The 19,607-nt window shown below is 41.3% G+C and overlaps 1 pseudogene; it reads right to left on the bottom strand.

The window, feature by feature from the left end:
• The window catches only part of LOC121434605, a 41,881-nt pseudogene extending 26,159 nt beyond the window's left edge, over positions 1 to 15,722 (bottom strand).
• Between the last annotated feature and the right edge of the window lie 3,885 nt (positions 15,723 to 19,607).

Here is a 19,607-nt window from a genome sequence, read left to right as displayed (position 1 = left end):
TGAGGTCCTAAAGGAAAGCCTTGATTGATCAGGCTATTCCTTCACACAACAGTGTTTTACATTTCAAATATATGTCACCCGGTGACAGAACTATGCCTCTCTCAAAAAGAAAACTGGAACTTTATGGCATGCCAGGTCTTAAGGTTGGTTGTGACCTGTAATGTCTCCTTGAGCAGCTTGTTAACAGGTCTATTCTTTGATATATGGGTGGGTCTAGTGATATTTTTTTATTTTTCAAGACAGGGTTTCTCTGTAGCTTTGGAGCCTGTCCTGGAACTCACTCCTGTAGATCAGGCTGGCCATGAACTAACAGAAATCCACCGGCCTCTGCCTCAAGAGTATTGGAATTAAAGGTGTGCACCACCACCACCCAGCAGTGACTTTTTATTTTTAACTCAGTGATGGCTTCTTTTTTTTTTTTTTGGTTTTTAGAGACAGGGTTTCTCTGTGGTTTTGGAGCCTGTCCTGGAACTAGCTCTTGTAGGCCAGGCTGGTCTCGAACTCACAGAGATCCACCTGCCTCTGCCTCCCGAGTGCTGGGATTAAAGGCTTGCGCCACCACCGCCCGGCCTGATGGCTTCTTTGATATGGTTTGGAGTCAAATATCTGGACACTCCTGATAAACAATGTATACCTGGGCATTCTAATCTCTACCAGCCCTCATTAGCATAGACTCACAGTTTGGGTGTTTTAGATGCCGTTCTCCCTCTGATAATTTCTACTTTGTGAGACTTAATTATTTCATAAGCATTGGTCAATCTATTGTATCACCAATTCTACTCTTCTACATTATGACACAGTAGTGGAGAGCTACACGACATGTGAGATGCCTTTGATAACGTCCACAAATTTAAATATAAATTCAGATTATATTTAAAGCTTAAATGCAAAGTGCTCAATATCGAGAAGTTACTGGAGAAATGAGGCTTCTCTGAGTTTGGCAACTTGTTTCCATGAATGCGTGAACCCTGTTGAAGTTCACTAGGAAGGAGTTTAGGAGCTTCCTGCTCCCAATACTTTAAGGAGATGAAGCCACAGAGCAAAGTTATTCAGAGGCCTGCCCCTAGGTCCAGGAGTTAGCAGGGACCATGAGGGACTTCACAATACAGGCAATATGGCTGCAGGTTCCCACCCAGACCCATGGAGGTAACAGCATAGTGTTTTCCGCACCTCGCCCTCTGCTCCTCCCCATCAGGAGACGACGTTCCCTCACTCACCATGTTGTGCTTCTCCATCTTGCCAAAGTTCTCAGCTCATCGTCTCCCTGCAACAGCAACTGCACCCAAGAACAGGAATCCACTGGCGCCAGCTCCTCCTCAAAGCCAAGACTGAAGGCGGCTGCCAGGAAGAGACCTGCACTGCTTCTGACTGGCAGGTCACCTGGAGTGCTGATTGGCTAGTGAGTCCTGAGTGGCTAGAGCCCCGCCCATATAGGGTACAGAGTGCTCAAAGAGACAGAATACTAGCTCCTGTCCATTCCATTCACCCCAAGAGAGAACTTTCCAGATCTGAGAATACATGCATTTTAATAGCACTGTCCCCTGGCTACTAAAGCAATCAATGTCATCTTCTTGCACTCCTAGGAACTTTCCCTTTTTCTTCCAGCAAACTGTGTGACTTGTACGGTGCACTGTGCTAGGCGGGTGGAGCGATTTCCTGTCTCACAGATGTAAGGATGCCTAGAATACTAACAACTAAAGAGAGTTTTAAAGTTACAAAATGAAATATTTGTTCTGTGGCTTCATTCTCAGGTCAGATGGACTGAATGTACTTTTTACATGGTTTTCACGGGGATTTTACACAACAGGAATGAGAAAAGCAGGAATGAGATCTCAATCAAGATGATTGGCTTTTCCCCCATCGGAAAGCTGGATGATGACTCCATTGTTTATGGGTTTTATTCCTGAAATTTGAAGTAAACTCCAGGCAAATGAATAATAATAAAAAGGGTAGTGTTCATGGAAATTTGAATATGTAGAGAATAATGGAGCTAGAAAGAATGACTTCATGAGCATTATTGTTAGCCAGCACTTCTTCCTCTATAGTCAGGTGAATAAAATATACAGCTGGAGTATTTAAGATTCTCTACATGACCAGGACAGATAGAATGATTCTCACTGTGGATGTAAAAATTAGGCTCATTAGAATGTTTCACAAGCTGTGGTCCACGTAAGTTAAGAACAGCTACCTACCAATGGCAATTGAAGAATCCAATAGATTGCTTTCAGCCTTTTGCCTAAGATAAAGAGAAGAATCCAGTAGTTGTTCTGTCCACAAGGCTCTGTGACTCAGCTGGTTTTAAGTTGGGTCATAGTCTTTGTTTGATTCAGTTTTTTTTGGGGGGGGTGTTGTTGGTTTGTTTTGTATTGTTTTTTGTGTGACTTCAAGACAGGATTTTTCTGTGTATTTGTAAAACTCATTCTGTAGTTCAAACTGGTCTCAAATGTAGGAAATCCCACTACCTCTGCTCATGAGTAATGGTGTTAAGACTGTTCACAGACATGGGTGCGAGAGATGGCTCAATGGTTAAGTGTGCACAAACACTAAGCAGTTTAAGGTGGTTCCTATCATCTCAAATTATACAGATTAATGGAGGATTTTCTCATTTCAAAAACCTTAAAGTAAAATCTCTCTCAGATATAATCAATTCTTTGTGTATCAGATGATCCTAGAGGTAGTCAGTTTTGACAACCAAAAAAAGCCATTTCAACAGCCAAGACAGAAGAAATGATAAAAAAAAATCTTGCCTGCAGGAGGCACAAAGAGCGTGGGAATTGTTTTCCTAACAGTGTTTTTCCTCAACAAATAAAACATGGAGATTTTACATAGGGAGTCTGAACATGAACAAGCAATGTTGTCCCTTTCCTTAAGCATGCTCAGTTAACAAATCCACTTCTAACCACAATCACAATGTAAACACAGAGATATTTAGGGACATTCTTACCTCAAAATCATGTAGGAACAAATGAAAATTAGACAAATGATGGAAAGAAATGCCTCTGGCATGTTCATACTGTACCATAAGGTCTTAGTTGAAATTCAAGTGGAAATTGAATTTCCACACTGTGGAAAGTCGACTATCAATTTTTTTAATTTATTTATTTATTATGTACACAATATTCTGTCTGCATGTATGCCTACAGGCCAGAAGAGGGCACCAGACCTCATTATAGATGGTTGTGAGCCGCCATGTGGATGTTGGGAATTGAACTCAGGAACTTTGGAAGAGCAGGCAACGCTCTTAACCACTGAGACATCTCTCCAGCCCTCAACTATCAATCTTGATGCTTATTCTAAAAGATAACTTAACCAACACCATAATTTTTACAAACACAAAAGGTAGAGAACACAAAACCAGAAAACTCCAAGGAAAAGTCACCTAACAGCCCTCTATACAGCGCTTCTGGAGGAGCAGTTGTGATGGTCTCTATTAATCTCAGTGAAAGCTGCTTTTGCTCTGTACAGACAGACTAGGCAGAAGGCCACAGCTGCTACATAGTCTACAAACAAAAAAATTCGAACAACCCAGGAAAACAAGAAACCTGAATAACCTCCAAAAAAGGAGCTGTGGAGAATTGAAACAATATTACCTCTTAATCTCATTCCAAATATCTGCCACTGCTGCCCATAAAAGCATTTGCAAAAATAAATATACTCAAATATGCAAGCACATACTATTAATTCAATTCACTGGGAAAAACCGACCATTTGACAGTGGGTCAATGAAATTACTTGGCACAAGTGAGAAGTGTTAAGTCTGGAGCTTAGCCTCCAGCCACTGGCATTCATCCCAGTACCCCCTGGCCTGGGAGTTCCATTATCCTGGACTCAAAATCCCAGCATGCCAGGTCCTGACCCCCCAGGGAGGAGTCAGGACCTCTCCCACAGCATATTTAGGTGGGATCCTAGAGGAGAAACACTTGGTTCCCAGTTTGCATGGGCTCCCCCCTGTCCTGATTCCCAACATGAGATCAACCACTAGAGGGCGCTGTAATTAATAAAATCATGGCTATTTTGATTTGGTTTCATTTCACCTAATTGGACTTCTTTATTCTAGCAGAGTTGCGCAATCTTAGGATTTTTTCTTACCAAGAAGGAAACACAGAACACACAACAAACACTCTTAGGAGTTTATTAGAGGGGGCATGCAGAGGCCTGGGAAGTCAGTGTTCAGAGACAGGGAGGAGGATGGCTCATCCAGATTTTAAAAGCTGCCTGGTGTATGCACACAGGGGTTGACATGGCTCCATCATATGCAGATGACGGGGCTCATGGAAGCGGGCAAGGGCTTAGCTGAGTCATACGTGGATCATGCAGGAGAGCGCCTTTAACATCCTCAGGTGACTGAGGGCTTGTCTGCCCTTGCATGACCCCTAGAACCTAGAAGTACCAACCATATGTGGCTTAAATTATTACAGTCACCACCTTACCAGGTGATGTGAAATGTCCATCATGAGCTGGGTATTTCTGGATCTATCAAGTTATAAAGTAGGACATTTACAGCTGCAACCTGTTATCAAATGGAAGTGGTATATTAGAGATCCGGACCACATAGTTCCTGAAGACACAAGGAAGATACATGAAGAAATGGCCAACTTCCAATCGTTTCTATTCCTGTTACTATGCCTTCTGCTGTCAAGCATACACCTATAGTCTATTTGCTATGATTGGTTGAATGAGGAAGAGATGACTAGGCCCTGGCTGATGGTTCAATACATCATGCACGAACCACCCAGAATTAGACAGCTGCAGGATTACAATCCCTGTCTGGGACAACCCTGAAAGATGCTTGTGAAAGGCAATGTTCACAGTGGGCAGAAAATCAAACAATACACATTTGAGTGTGGTTTATTTGGAAGGAGTGATGGTCTAATCTACAACTAGCAAGGCACTGATTGATAAAATTTATCCAGCGGTTTGACTGGATGCTGAGGGATTAGTAAAGAGCATGATTAGAAAATTGGTGAAAGAAGACATCTGAGGAAGAAGGATGTGAATAATCTCTGTAAATGGGAAAGGAGTATAAAGATCCTTCTACTCCATGTAAATGCTGATCAAAAGGTAAATGCACCTGAGGAGGAGTTCCATACTCAAGTAGACAGGATGACTCTTCCATGTACAGTCAGCCTCTTTTTCCAGTTAGTCATGTCAGTGTCCAATGGGCCTGTGACCAAAGTGGCCATAGTGCCAAAATATGAGAAGGGCATGGGCTCAACAGCATGGACTTGCACTCATCATGGCTGACCTGGCTACAGCTTTTGCTGAGTTGCCATATCACACATCAGCAGACACCAAACTTAGCCCCATATATGACACCATTACTAGAGTGACCAGTCACCAACCTGCTGACAGGTTGACTACACTGAGAAACTTCCTCTGTGAAAAGGACATTTGGGCTTCAAGTGCTCTTAAACCAACAGAATAAAGAAAGAATAACAACCTTAGTCAGGGTGATATATCCAGATTATCATGGGGAAATTGAATTGTCTCTTCACAATAGAGATAAGAAGGATAATACGTCCAGAATGCAGGAGATGTTTTAGGGCATCTCCTTGTGATACCAGGACTTGTCATTAAGATAAATGAGAAACAAAAACAGTGTAATCTAATAAGTATGACAAAGGTCACATATACATCAGGAATGAAGGCATGGGTCACTTCTCTAGGAAAAGACCCAAGACCTTGTGAAGTGCTTGCAGAGGTTGGGAGAAACACAGAATGGGCAGCAGAGTGTGGCAGTTCTAAATACCATCTAAAGTCACGTGACTATTCCAGCAACGAGAACTTTAACTGATATAAGTGCTTCTGTTGTATTTTGTTGATAATGAATTTGTAAAGTTATTTCTGTCCTTTAAATTTCCTTATCATATGTTGCAACATCAATTAAGAGAATATTTGTGGTTATCAGAAGTTTGAGATACTAGAAAGATATTCTCCAAGAGACATTGCCACTATTCTAAATATATAATCATTTGTATTTGACATAATTATGTTATGTTTAGTCATAATTACAACCCGGTTATTGATTTTCATTTGGAAATTAATAAGGTGATATGATTGTATGTCATGTTGACAATGGATTGATTATGACAATTGTTCTTGGTTTTCAACTTTATTATATCAGGAATGAACTACAATTCAAAACTGGAGGGCACAGTTGTGATCTGTACATTAAGGGAGGAGGACAACAGGCCAATGATGCAAATAGTAAGGAGGGATGACACTCAACTTTGATCTAGACCTTGAAGCTAGAAGGCACACCTTCAATTTGTGTCACACCTTCTGCTGGAAGGACAATGGAAGAAGAAAGATGGGGTATTATTTCTCTCTACCAGTGAGCCTTGAGTGCCATCCTCAGTAATCCCAGAGTGCTTAGAATTGGATGTGTACAATAGGCAAGGATCTGAGTGTTAAGGTTAAACTGAAGTACATTACCACTGCATCTTCTTTAGTTTTCATGCAAGGGTAAAGAAATGAACTGAAGAAGGAGAAAGAAAAGAAAAGAAGGAGAAGGGGAAGGGACTGAGAGGAAGGAAAAGGAGAATAAAGGAGAGTAAGGGGAAGAAGTAGAAGTAGTGAGGAGTAGAAGTGTAAGAGGAAAGGTTGATCTCCACGAGGTTTCTAGTCTTTACAGACATAGTTGGAATATTCCCCAAGCAAGAACAATGATAATAGGCATATCAGAATGACAAAAACAGGCAGGTAGACACAGCAGTACTCCTGAACACGTGAACTAACCCAGGAAAGAGCCAGCATTCAAGGGGAAGTGCCTGACATTCCAAACCATTAGATAAGGTTCATAAACAAGCCTGATTCCTGGATCCACCCATTCTCCTTATCTAATTTCTTTGTGATAACCAGTTTTGGGAATGCCCAGATTTGTTTTTTAGCAAAGGTGGGGCATACTTTCTTACTGCTCAGTGCCTGCCTTCTATAGAAATTTCTATGTGGTCTGTTAGAGGGTAAATTTGTTGGATTAACAAATGTCAATTTGACTGTTGGAAAAAGGAAAGAATGTTATCACTCTAAATCCCACTGTTGTGGGGAGGCAAGTTCACACCATTGCCCACAGAAGTCACAATGCTGAGGTCTTTTGGGAACAAATCCCATTTCAAAGGGAAGAATCGTGGCTTCACAAATTAACACAGGCACAACAGTGACTTTTCCAAAAGAGAAGTATTCCCATAGCTCAGCAAAATGGGTTGCGCCATGTTTGGGTGGATGTATACACTTCCTGTGGATCTGCCTAGTGTTCGGTTACATGTGCATTCCCTGTACAGTCATGTGGACTCTGACATCTCTGCATTTCCTCACCTTGTCAGCACATGTATTCCTTCATTGTCAGTGAAGTCCACTTTGGGATTACAGCATATACACAAAACAGCTGAGACACCCAGTCTGGTGGGTCTGAGCTAGATTCTTGAACCTTCCATTCACTGACAGCCATTTTTGGACTGCACTCTGAAAGTTATTCCAAAAAAATCCCCATATGAACACAGATAGATAGATAGATAGATAGATAGATAGATAGATAGATGGATGGATGGATGATGGATAGATAGATAGATAGATAGATAGACAGATATGATAGATGAATGAAGAGAGATTTAGTCCATAAATTCCATGACTCTAGATAACCCTGACTAATATACTGTGAATTCCAGTCAATTAAATTTTTAAACTTTTAGTTTCTAATTTTTCTATTTATACACTAACTATACATCAGAAACATTTTAGCAAAAAGTTTAGTACCACATTATAAACATTTTAAGACAATAACCCTTTATACTGTAATTGTAGAAGTTTAAGACAATTCTGAAGCCATTTCTGACAACTCTCAGTGCTTCCCCACCTCCACTGGGAACCAACATAACAGCTAAGCATTATGAGATGTTACAAGCATGTACTGAGAGGTGTTGGGAACTTTCCATCTCCCTGAATAGGGAGGGGCAAGATAACCCTTAGGTGTTGACTCAGTTACTGATGTTTTGACTTAGTCCCTGGGAAGGGGCAAAGTGACTCTCAGAAGTTTCCCTTTACCTCACCTGATCTGGCAACCACTCTCCAGCCAATTATTGCTATTTGCCCTTTTGAATAAGCCAATCATAATAGTTAAAGAACAACCCCCAGACACCCCTTCCTTCTATGGTTTTTCCCTTTAAAAATAGCCTGTACCAGACATTCAGGGTCTTCTAGCCTCCCGACTGCTGGAAGACCCTGTCATGATGGAATTAATAAAATTTTCATGCTTTTACATCAGCTGTCATGAGAGATGGTCTCATGGGGTAACTCCTCCTTCTCCTCCTCCTCAGTGATTGGACACTTGGGTCCAACATAATAAGGTAAAAAAAAGTCAAACAGTGAAGCAATGAATTGAGTGCTTTTTCTGACAAAAAAAAAACTATAAACAGTATGAGGCATTAGATCCACACAAGACTTGGTTATTTGTTTTAATCAAGTTGAGAGGTACTTCTTAGTGGAAAGCTATTTACGTATTAGTCTATTTTTGCATTCATGTGTCTATTAAAATAGAAAAGCCAAGTAAATTGACGCTTACAAGGAAAATCAAAGCTTGTACCACCAAAGCATGGGAAAGTAAACTCTGTCTCCTGTTCTAAAGCCACATTTAGAATTGTACTTGAATGATGGCAATGGAGAGATGGTACTGTGGTTAAGAGCACTCACTGTCTGCTCTACTAGAGGAACTTGGCTCAGTTCTCAGCAACCACATGGAAGCTCACAACTGTCTATAGTTCCAGTTCTATTGGACATGACACTATCGCACAGACATCCATGAATGCAAAGCATGATGCACATAACATAAAATAAATACATTTATCATACAGAATGAAATTCACCATTACTTTCTAAATGGAGGTCTCATCTAGTGTCATCTATACTTAATGGATTTTCAGAGGTGTGTATGCATGCTTCAGTAGCTAAACCTGAAGGGATAAAATTGGAATAAAACACTCTAAAACTAAGTGTTTATAATGATGTAGACTCTAAAAAACAATATACCCAAGAAACTTTTGTGGGATTTTTGAAAGTAAATGGTTTGATGAAATTTATTTTACATATCACTCTAGTACAACATCTAATTGTTCTTTATTATAAAAAGACAGAGTCAGATATTGGAATAAATTCTGAAAGATCAGAGAAGTAAAGGAGTCAAAGATCTTTTATGTCTACTGAATCCTCAGACCAAAGTGGGCAAGATCGTGTCTCCATGAATACTCAGATTGAATGCTGTGGGATCCTGTCCCCTCCCACAATATATTCCTCACTCTACCAAGTCAGTTTGAGCTGTATAGGTGTTAACACTTCTTTGAAGTTCTGGTAGAATTCCTCTCTGAACTCATCCAGCCCTGGGGTTTCTTTTGGGGTTGCTGGGAAAGAGACTCTGATTTTTATTTTCTTTTTTCCTTTTCCTTTTACATGACATAGTTTCTCTGTATTGCTTTGCTGCCTGTCCTGAAACTAGATTTTGTAGACCAGGCTGGCCTTGAACTCACAGAGATCTGCCTGCCTCTGCCCCCAAGTGTTGGAATTAAAGACACGTGCCACTACCGCCCAGCTGGAGAATCTGATTTTCTTTCTTTCTTTCTTTCTTTTCTTTTTTTTTCTTTTTTTGGTTTTTCGAGACAGGGTTTCTCTGTGGCTTTGGAGCCTGTCCTAGAACTAGCTCTGTAGAACAGGCTGGCCTCGAACTCACAGAGATCCACCTGCCTCTGCCTCCTGAGTGCTGGCATTAAAGGCGTGCACCACCATCGCCTGGCGAGAATCTGATTTTCAAGTCACAATAAGACATATGTATTTTTAGTAGGTAGAGCCCAGTTACTATAAATTTTACATAAATCACAGATCTTGCTTAGAGTATGTGATGAATTAATTCATGTAATGGAATATGATTTTAAGATGTGTCAATTGCATTTATGCTGTGGAATATCTGTTTAATGATGCAAAGGTGTATTGCATTCATTTTTTTCATTTGTTTAACTCTATAAAGCTGTGTTAATGTGCCTGCCTAAAACACCTGATTAATCAAATATAGACCTTAATAGCCAATGGCTAGACAAGAGAGAGAAATATGTAGGGCTTGTGGGCAGAGAGAATAAAGAGGAAGAGATATGTAAAATTGCAAAAATATGAGAAATGAAGAAGAGTAAGAGTCCATGAGCAAGCTACCCAGCCACCTGGTCAGCTACAGAGTCAGAAGGAAAGAAATATATAAAAAGCAAAAGAAAAAAAATCTCAGAGGTAAAATGTAGTTAAGGAGAAATGGGATAATTTCTTGGTGGTAGTGCATTGTATCATGTGAGCTCTGTTTGCTAGAGGCAGAGTAAGGTTTCCTTTAAGAGAGGGTTCCTGACTCAGCATTAAAGGCAGAAACGTTGTAGTTCTTTTAGGAAGATCTACCATGAAATATTTAAATTGTATTTATAAGCAGTCAGCTGCAGGCTTCTTGGTGTCTTCATGGACCTAGAAACTCCAGAGTTGTGATAATAAACCTGTCTCTCTTCAGTGCCTCCTCAGTGAAGCTAGACTCTCAGGAATCTATGGAATGTAGTGCAGTCAGCCAACAAAGATGCAGCTTTATTCCTAGCCACGCTGCTAAACAGATTAAAAACCCATTTGCAGACCTCAGAAGAACTCTAAAGCACAGACTGAGAGGACACACAGTGGAACAAGAGGTGTGTTAGCACACACCCCACCAGGCACCCACTCTCCAGGCCCTTGGCTCCAAGCAAAACCCAGGGCCCTCCCCCACCTGCATCACCTTCTCTAGTCAGCCAGCTGGTAAGATTCCTATAGGTAGCGTGCTCCAAATCCACCACCCTCTCTATTGCACCCTGCAAGCTACAAGTCCCACTCCACCCCCAAACCTTCAAACCTCCTGTGACCTAAGAGGAACTTGCAAGCACAGGCTGCTACTGCATACAGCAGACAAAGAGGTAAGTGAACACCCACCCAGCTTGATACCCCACTCTCTAAGCCCTCAGAACAGTAAGGTTCTGGTCCTCCAGCCGGTCAGCAGACAAGCTTCCAGCAGTTTGGCTGCTCCAAAACTCTCAGAGTAGGAGGCTTCAAGCTAGAAGTCCTCCTCTGGCCCCCAAACCTCTATCCTGCATGGCCTCAGAGGAACTCTGAAACAGAGACTGTTACTGCACAGAGAATATCAAGAGAGCAGACCAAGACAGGAATTATCAATCACTGGTTATTAATATCTCCAAATATTATTGGACTCAATTCACCTATAAAAAGACACACACAGGCTAAGAGAATGGATATGAAAGCAGAATATATCCTTCTGCTATATATAAGAAACACCTCAATCTCAAGGACAGACATTGCCTCAGAGTAAAAGGTCGGGAAAAGATTTTAATCCTGGCAGTGGTGGCACACTCCTTTAATCCCAGCACTTGGGAGGCAGAGGCAGGCAGATCTCTGTGAGTTCGAGACCAACCTGGTCTACAAGAGCTAGTTCCAGGACAGGCTCCAAAACCACAAAAAAGCCCTGTCTAGAAAAACCAAAAAAAGCCGGGTGGTGGTGACACACACCTTTAATCCCAGCACTGGGGAGGCAGAGGCAGATCTCTGTGATTTCGAGACCAGCCTGGTCTATAAGAGCTAGTTCCAGGACAGGCTCCAAAATCACAGAGAAACCCTGTCTCAAAAAAAAGTACAAACATATCCATTTTATGATGTTACAGTTACCCTGATACTAATCCCACACAAAGTATCAAAAAGGAGAGTTACATATCAGTATCCATCATGATCATTAATGCAAAAATATCCAGTGAAATACTGACAACTGAATCTAGGAAAACACCAAAAATTTAGTCACCATGATGAAATTGGCTTCATCCTAGAGATGCAGAATGCTTTAATATATGAAAGTCTGGCAATGTAACCACCATATAAATAAATTGAAAGAAAAAATATAATCATCTCATTAGATGCTGAGAAGCATTTGACAAAATCTAACACCCCTTCATGATAAAGTTCTTGGAGAGATAAGGAATACAAGGAAGGTATCTTTTTTTTTTTTTGAATTTTCTTTTTTTTTTAAATATTTATTTATTTATTTATTATGTATACAATATTCTTTCTGCGTGTATGTCTTGCAGGCCAGAAGAGGGCACCAGACCTCATTACAGATGGTTGTGAGCCACTTTGTGGTTGCTGGGAATTGAACTCGGGACCTTTGGAAGAGCAGGCAATGCTCTTAACCACTGAGCCATCTCTCCAGCCCCTTTATTTTGAATTTTCAAGACAGGGTTTCTCCGTAGCATTTTGGTTCCTGTCCTGGAACTAGCTCTTGTAGATCAGGCAGGCCTCAAACTCCCAGAGATCCACCTGCCTCTGCCTCCCGAGTGCTGAGATTAAAGGCGTGCACCACCACTGCCCGGCCAAGGAAGGTATCTTAACATAATGAAAGGAATGGACAGAAAGCCTACAGCAAACATCAAAAAAATGGGGAGAAACTCAAAATGATCCCACTAAGCTCAGGAACAATACAAGACTGTCCTCTCTCACCATACCTAGTAAACTTAGTCCTTGAAGCTCTAGCTAGAGCAAAGAGAAAACAGAAGAAGATCATGGGAATCCAAACTGGAAAGAAAGAAGTCAAGCTTTTGCTATTCACAGATGATATGATAGTATAAATAAGTGACGCCAAGAACTCTATCAAGAAACTCCTACAACCCATAAACACCTTCAGTAAGGTATCAGGATACAAGATCAGCTCAATAAATCAGTGGCCCTCCTATATACAAATAATAATAAAGCTGAGAAAGAAATCAGAGGAGAATCGCCATTTACAATAGCCACAAATAATTTAAAACATCCCAACATGATTCTTCACAGACCTTGAAAGCACACTACACAAATTAATATCAGAAAAAAAAAAAACAGTAGAGGGGCTGGAGAGATGGCTCAGTGGTTAAGAGCATTGCCTGCTCTTCCAAAGGTCCTGAGTTCAATTCCCAGCAACCACATGGTGGCTCACAACCATCTGTAATGAGGTCCAGTGTCCTCTTCTGGCCTGCAAGCATACACACAGAAAGAATATTGTATACATAATAAATAATAAATAAATATTTAAAAAAAAGAAAAAAACAGTGGAAAACAAAACACCCAGGATATCCAAAGTATCCTGTACAGTAATGGAACTTCTGGAGGTATCCCCATGCCTAACATAAACCTGGATTATAGGGCTACAGTAATGAAAACAGATTGGTATTGGCATAAATGTAGACAGGTTGACCAAGGAATCAAACAAAAACTCAGATATGAATCCATAGACCTCTCAACACCTAATTTTTGACAAAGAAGCAAAATTATACAATGGAAAAATGAAAGCATCTTGAGCAAATGGTGCTGGCATAACTGGAAATCAAAATGAAGAGAAATGCAAGTAGATCCATATCTATCACCATGCACAAATTCAAGTCCAAATGGATTAAATACCTCAATACAAATCTGGCCACATTGAACATAGTAGAGGCAAAGTGGAATGTAGCCTTCAGTGCATGGGCATATATAACTTCAGTAGCACAGATACTGAGAGCACTGATAAATAAATGAGACCTTCTGAAACTGAGAATATTCTGTAAAGCAAAGGACTCAGTCAATGAGATAAAAAGGCATCCCACTGAATGGATAAAAATCTTCACAACCCCAGATCAGACAAAGGACTGATCTCCAAAATACATAAACTACTCAAGATATTAGACATCAAATTCCAAATATTCCAAATAAAAATGGGATACAGATCTCAATAGAGAAATTTCAACAGAATCTCAAATGTCTAAAGGTCACTTAAGGAAATGTTCAACATTCTTAGTAATCATGACAATGTAAATCAAAGTGACTCTGAGATAGCATCTTACAATAGTCAGAATGGCTAAGATTAAAAGCACCAATGATAACTTATGTTCCTACATGACTTTGAGGTAAGAATGCCCCTAAATATCTCTGTTTTTACCTTGTGATACTGTTTCAGAAGTGGATTTGTTAACTGAGCATGCTTAAAAAAGTAGAAGATACATGAGCATGTTCAGACTCCCTAATAAAATCCCCATGCTTCCTTTGTTGAGGAGAAACACTGTTTTGAAAATAATTCCCATGCACTTTGTGCCTCCTGCAGGCAAGTATTTCTTATTTCTTCTCTCTTGACTGTTGAGATGTTGATTTGGGGTAGTCATAATACCTCTGGGATTACCTAAAAATTGATTATACCTGAGAGAGATTTTACTTAAAGGGTTTTATTTTTTTTAAATATATAATTTGAACTATATCTGCTTTAATAATTAAAAAATACACAATGATTGTTTATAGGATACAGTATGACATTCCAGTACATGTATATAATATGTAATGATCAGATCATGGTGACTGTCATATACATCACCTCCAACGTTTATCACTTGGCTATGTTGGGAACACTGAGTTTATTTCATTTTTAAACACTACGTGTGTGTGTGTGTGTGTGTGTCTGTGTGTGTGCGAGTGCTTGTGCCTACAGAGGTCAGAAAAGAGCGCTGTATCTCCCAGATCAGAGTTCTAGGTGGGTGTAAGCCGCCTGATGTGGCACTAAGATCCGAACTCAGGTCCTCTGGAAGAGCAGCCTTCTCCCTGCTGAGCCATCGCTCCAGCCTCCTGTGCTGAGAACAGTTGGAAATCCCCTCTACAGCTCTTAGATTTCTACTTCGTGATTCGCTGTTTTTAAACTTCCATGTATAAGTGTGAACATTTGTCTTCCTGTCCTGACCCAGTTAATAAACCTCCATGCTTCCACACGTGATAAAGACTTCATTCTTGTTCACTTTTGTGTCCAGCTAACGTCCCATTGTGTGCGGATACCACACTTGCTCTCCCCAGTCGTCTGTTCAAAGCCGAGGTTGTCGCTGTGTCTTGTCTCTTGTCGGTCGGCAGTTCTGCAATAAAGATGGGACAGGAAGTATCTCCTTGACACGACACCCTTACTTCTTTTCCTTGGGGTTGGTTGATATGCACTTAAAGGGTTTTAAATGGGAAAAAAACTCCATTAATCTATAATTTGAGATGATAGGACCACCTTTAACTGCTTGGTGGCAGTGCACACTTTTAACACCATGACAATCATTTTTTTTTGTTGTTGTTACCTGAAAATTCTCTTTAGCTGTTAATATTCTGGACATCTTTTTCCCTCTGGGACAGGAAATCACTGCACCCACCTAGATAAGCACAGTGCACTGCACAAGCCAGCTAGCCACGTCGCGTCCTGGAAGAAAAAGCGGAAGTTCCTGTGGAGTACAAGTTCTTGACCGTGTCTGCTTTTGTTGCCAAGGGCAAGTGCTATTGAAATGCTCACCTTGGCCTACCTAGAAAAGATCTTTGAATGGGGTGGGAGAAATGGTCGGGAACCACTCTGCTGAGTATTTAAGCACACTACAGCCCTGTGGACAGTGTGCTTGTCACTCAGACTGCACGAGCCAATCAGGCCCTCCAGGTGACCTGCCAGTCATAAGGAGTGCAGGGCTCTTCCGGGCAGCCTCCTTCAGATTTGGCTTTGCGGAGGCGCTGTTTTCAGTTGTTTCCTCTGCTGTGGTGAAGTTGCCTCTGCAGGAAGTTGATGAACTGAGAGCTTTGGCGAGCTGAGAAACCCCAACATGGTGAGCGGGGCAATGCTGTCTCCAGATGGGGAGGAGCCGAGGGTGAGGTGTGGGAGACAGCATGGTGCATCCTCCCGGGATCCGTGTGGGAACCTGCCGCCAGATTCCCTGTGCTGTGAAGTCCCACGTGGCCCTGTTAATTCCTAGACCTAGGGACAGACCTCTAAATAAATTTGTGCAGTGGCCTTAATCTGCTTAGAGAATTGGGAGCAGGGTGCTGTGTGTACAAACATTTTTCTTGTCAACTTTAATATGCCATACTCAGAGAGGCCTAGATTCTCCAGTATCTTCTTGAAATTGAGCACTTTGCATGTAAGCTTTGCACACAATCTCCATTTGTGTTTAACTATGTGGACGGTATCAAGGCATCTCACCTGTTGGGTAGCACTGCACTTCTAAGCCGCAATGTAGAAGAGGAGAATTGCTGATATAAATGATTTTCCACTGCCTTGGAAATAGTTCAGTCTCACAAAGTAGAATTAGCTGAGGGAGGGCTGCCTCTTAAATCACCCAGAAGATAAATGTGTTTTAAACAGGGCTCTTAGAGTTTAGGTTGCTAGGGTACACATTGCTCAACTGGATTGTCCAGATATTTGGCTCCAAACCATTACAAACAAAGAAGCCACCACTGATTTAAAACCAGACACCAGGCACATCCCCATACCAAAAAAAAAAAAAAAAAACAAGTTTTTAAAGGAGGCTTTCCAGGTTTCTAACCTACTTTAAGGCCTGATGTGGTTTAAAGTTCCAGTTTTCCTTTTGAGAAAATCACAGTTCTTCCAGATGGACAATAGGACACCAGGTGATATTTAATTGAAATGCAAAACAGTGTTGTGTGGAGGAGTTACCCGATCAATCAATGCTTTTCTTTTTCTATTAAAATTTATTTATTATGTATACATATTCTGTCTGCGTGTATGTCTGCAGGCCAGAAGAGGGCACCAGACCTCATTACAGATGGTTGTGAGCCACCATGTGGTTGCTGGGAATTGAACTCAGGACCTTTGGAAGAGCAGGCAATGCTCTTAACCACTGAGCCATCTCTCCAGCCCAATCAATGCTTTTCTTTTATGCCCTCTTCAGGAAGAAGGAACAATCGTGGGAGATCTAGTAACTGCCTAGGGCCTAAGCCTTGTGAGTTTCTCTAAGTACCTGATGTATTGATAATAAAACAGAGCTCCTCTAAAACCAGGAATATGCTTTGGGGAGCTGCTAATGGTCTGGTGCCAAGGCCTTTCTGGAAGGGTTGCTTCATATTCTAAGAATCCAATTCTTCCCAAAATATGGGACTATAGTTATCAGTCCCATGGCCACTCTGCTCTTAGTAAAGTTCTTGAGATACCCTGTTTTCCCCTTGTATAGAATTGTTTGAGTAGCCTCCTCCTAAATTCATGTGATAGTTTGTACTGACTTCTTATAATTCTCCCATTTCTCTCCATTTCTCCCCTGGAAGTATACAAGATGCTATTCTCCTTTTTTGGTTTTTCGAGACAGGGTTTCTCTGTAGCTTTGGTGCCTGTCCTGGAACTAGCTCTTGTAGACCAGGCTGGCCACGAACTCACAGAGATTCGCCTGCCTCTGCCTCCCGAGTGCTGGGATTAAAGGTGTGCGCCACCACTGCCTGGCCTAAACTGTACTCTTATTTATTTATTTATTTATTTATTTATTTATTTATTTATTATGCCTGCATGTATGCCTACAGACCAGAAGAGGGCACCAGACCTCATTACAGATGGTGTGAGCCATCATGTGGTTGCTGGGAATTGAACTCAGGACCTTTGGAAGATGAGACAATGTTCTTAACCACTGAGCCATCTCTCTAGCTCCTCTTTTCCTTTTTTTAAATTTTTTTTTTGAGAAAAAGTTTCTCTGTATGAGTGTCTTGACGATTCTGGAACTCACTGGATAGATCAGGCTGTCCTTGAACTCACAGAGATCACCTGACTCAGCAAGGGTGTGTGCTACCAATGGCCAGCAAGATGCTTACTAGGAATCTGTAAGACCTTCTCACCCTAGCTTTTTATCTTTTTTTTTTGTTTTGTTTTGTTTTTTTGTTTTGTTTTGTTTTGTTTTTCAAGACAGGGTTTCTCTGTGGTTTTGGAACATGTCCTGGAACTAGCTCTTGTAGACCAGGCTGGTCTCGAACTCACAGAGATCCGCCTGCCTCTGCCTCCGGAATGCTGGGATTAAAGGCGTGTGCTGCCACCGCCCGGCTTTTTTTTTTTTTTTTTGATTTTTGAGACAGGGTTTCTCCACAGCTTTTTGGTTCCTTTACTGGAACTAGCTCTTGTAGACCAGGCTGGCCTCAAACTTGCAGAGATCTGCCTGCCTCTGCCCCCCTAGTGCTGGGATTAAAGGCGTGCGCCACCACTGCCCAGCAATTTTTATCTTTTTTACATTTTAGTTTTCCTATTTTTCTCATCCCCTGTGACCTTCACCTCAGGACCCTGTCACTGAAGCATGACCTGCGGATTCCTGTTACCAGTGTAATGAAGAAATTACCCTGGGAATACCTTTGCTCTGTAACTCTGCTATCTGCCTAAATGTCTAGCCTGGCAAGGTGCCTGTTTCTATTTCAATTGTTCAAAGTGTAACCTAGAGCCTAAACCTAAAGGAGGCTTAAGGACAACAGCAAATGTGGAATCTGTCTAGCTGGCTCCTCTTTGAGCTCTAGCCAGATTGATGTCTACCATCTTTAAAGAGGTTTTTCTTTATTAATCTCTTAGGTGTGTGAAGTGATTTCTCAACGGAAAGGCATATTAGTTCTAGAACAGCTGCATTTCCATCCTGTTAGGAAAATAGTTTCTGAGACAAGTGCTCTTATGTTGACTCAGGTGGCCTTGGTCTTCTGCTGTCCAGGGCAATGGCCTTGCTGTCCTGTACATTAGACTTTCAAACTTCCTAAAAAAAAATACTGTACCACCTCACAGTTTTAAAATTATGCATTTGATGGCCGGGCGGTGGTGGTGCATGCCTTTAATCCCAGCACTTGGGAGGCAGAGGCAGGTGGATCTCTGTGAGTTCGAGACCAGCCTGGTCTACAGGGCTAGTTCCAGTACAGGCTCCAAAGCCACAGAGAAACCCTGTCTCTAAAAACCAAAAAGAAAATAATAATAATGAAAATAATAATAACAAATGAAATAAAATTATGCATTTCAGTCATGTAGTTGACTATGCATTGCAGTTGCAGGGAAAGGATTTGTATATTGAGCATTCCTTCTGTCTTCAGACCACAGCAGGAGGAATAGTTTATTGTGTATACTGCAGGGGCAAGAGTGGAGGCAATCAACTATTAGAGCCACCATTATGAAAAAGTTCCTGGCTGGGCAGAGGTGGCACAGGCCTTTAATCCCGGCACTCGGGAGGCAAAGGCTGGCTGTGAGTTCAAGGCCAGCCTGGTCCACAAGAGCTAGCTAAGGATAGGCAATTAGGCAATAATTCTTTGTAAATATGGTTGATCTTGCCAGGCGGTGTTGGCGCACACCTTTAATCCCAGCACTGTGGAGGCAGAGGCAGGCGGATCTCTGTGAGTTCGAGGCCAGCCTGGTCTACAAGAGCTAGTTCCAGGACAGGAACCAAAAAGCTATGGAGAAAACCTGTCTCGAAAAAAATCCAAAAAAAAAAATATATATGGTTGATCTTGCTTGACACAGTTATGTCTGCTTAGAGATTTGAGAAACAGACCATTGACTAACTCTATGTGTCAGGTTACTGATCTCAGTAGCCAACATATGTATATGGAAACCATTAATCTATCTCTTATTAATGACATCCCCTCTCTTATAGAAAGGCCTACTCTGTTTCAAAGTCAACATAGAAAGTTTTATTTAATCTCAAGAGTGCAGTATGTTTATCATTTGAAAGTCACTTATTGGTGTCATTTTCAGATATTTTCGTGTATCTGCTCTTATTTCTGTTTTTGTTCTCCAATGTCTCAAAGTTATTAAT

This window comes from Microtus oregoni, unplaced genomic scaffold (assembly GCF_018167655.1).
Source record: "Microtus oregoni isolate MIOR12 unplaced genomic scaffold, Mior012 000044F_002, whole genome shotgun sequence".
NCBI lineage: Eukaryota > Metazoa > Chordata > Mammalia > Rodentia > Cricetidae > Microtus > Microtus oregoni.
This window is presented reverse-complemented; position numbering and strand designations above follow the sequence as displayed.